Source organism: Solanum pennellii, chromosome 8, assembly GCF_001406875.1.
Source record: "Solanum pennellii chromosome 8, SPENNV200".
NCBI lineage: Eukaryota > Viridiplantae > Streptophyta > Magnoliopsida > Solanales > Solanaceae > Solanum > Solanum pennellii.
In genome coordinates this window covers 28363186-28365123 of record NC_028644.1, presented here as the reverse complement: position 1 = coordinate 28365123, position 1938 = coordinate 28363186, and the positions used below count along the sequence as shown (strand labels likewise).

At 30.0% G+C, this 1938-nt stretch overlaps 1 long non-coding RNA gene across 1 annotated transcript; it reads left to right on the top strand.

The window, feature by feature from the left end:
- The first annotated feature begins 365 nt into the window (after positions 1-365).
- LOC114078469 lies at positions 366-1286 on the top strand. Its single transcript, XR_003580149.1, has 2 exons — positions 366-661; positions 1132-1286. It is a non-coding gene; the product is annotated as an uncharacterized LOC114078469 (long non-coding RNA).
- Positions 1287-1938: the final 652 nt, after the last annotated feature.

The window sequence follows — 1938 nt, the reverse complement described above, 5'->3', positions numbered from 1 at the left end:
TCCTTAACCAAAAGGTTTCTCATTTGATTTCCCTTGGGTACGAAATTGCTTTGTTTGGGAACGTTTTACCTCCCAATATGAAACTCTTTGGTGCAAATTTAAATTTAATCGATCTCTAATATAAGTACCGAACACCAGGTGGAAAACTAAAAGAAAAAACGAATCCAATTATAAGTAATTAGGCCGACTTATACAGTTGTGTGCATGGTCCATATAGGCCGAAAAAAATGGCGTTTGTATTAGTTGCCTATGTGTTTAGAGTGTGTACAATGTACATGTCCTTGTCAAAATTGTTCGTTTGGCGTTCTATTTTATCAACTAATTAAAAAACGTGGCTTTTAATTTACTTGTATATACTCATTCAAAGTCCGCTTTCATCTCCAATAAATATCAATTATCATTACTTCATCCAAAAACCTTCCGAGTAAATCTTGATTATCAATTACACAATATATACACAGCGATATCGATTCGACGTATAAAAATCTCAGTTCAATCCCAGATTTTGTGTGTAGGTGAAGTTTATTGAAAAAAAAAGACTCTTTCGCTTTCCTCCTTTTCTCCTATTAAAGAGGATCAAGAATTCGAGAATAAGAAATTACAACAGCTAACAATGTTTTACAATGGAAAATTTGTGGATACTCATGTTACTGAGCTTCAGGTATGTGTATTTAGCTTCCAGTTCTTTTCTCTTTAATTAATTGTTTGTTAATGGCTAGTATTCACTTTTCGTTTTTTAATCCGTTTAAAAAAAGAACGAAAAGGCAATTTCATAACTTCTCTTTTTATATTTAATGAGATATTATTTTTGACTGTAAGTTATATTTTATTTTTCTCTAAGTCAAACAGTAGCAACTTGTTAGTATTTTCATTGAAGGTGATCTAATTTAGTAAAATAATTTTTTTTTATAAACCATTTACCTTTTGGGCCCAAAGTAGAATTTTCCTATGCTTTTCTTCATTATGGTCCAAAAAGGTGGGCGACAGCCGACAAGAATATTTGCAAAAATTTGTAACATATATATTTTTGTCACAGAGATTCTGACCATAAAAATATGAAGTGTTTTTGTTTTCTTATAACAATTAATTAATAAGTTGTTTTGTGTATAATCTTATTTTCCTAAAATGCAGGCTAAAACTATAATATATCTTGCAAGTAGAGAAATAGAGGAGAAAACATACAAGATGTCTGAGCCGTTATTACAACCTCAAACTGTGAAGAAATCTTTACAGAGATTTCTACAAAAAAAAAAAAAAAAAGAATTCAAACAACCTTCGCTATATCATCGTTAGATGCTACTAATTGAATTCGGCTTCATTTAGTTTCATATGTACATATGTTTTTTATTTTGGTGTTACGAATATATATATATATATATATATATATGAGAGCTAGACAATAAATAATTTTTCTTATAGGTATTATAGTAATCAAACACAACACTTGTGTATCAATTATTTTAAGATTTGGAAATACAAAATTAAAATTTCATGTTTTTATTTGATGCTACGAATCAGACTTGCTCTATGTGCCTAAATGCAACGAGACCGCATATTTGATTTTAAAAGAAATTCGAAGAGTTACAAAAGTCCATATATTTCTTTATTAAACTTTACACCCATTTCAAACAACTGGTCGGGGCACCCTGAATATCATTTATATGATAGGGTTGACCTCTCTATATATCATCAGTTATTTTAGTAGAAATAACTAGTTACTGGCAGTCTTCAAAGCATAAAGTGTCACAAGCTTATCCCACAAACTTTGGCATGTGATTCCTAACATTATCTTCAATACATTGTCTGATATAGCCACAAATCATAGTGCTCAAATTCCCAATCATCATTATTCATAGACTCGAGTTTATTGGAAGCATAAACACGTAAATGCATTTTCTTGACAATACAAGATCTTCAAATATGATAATTGCTACCTTT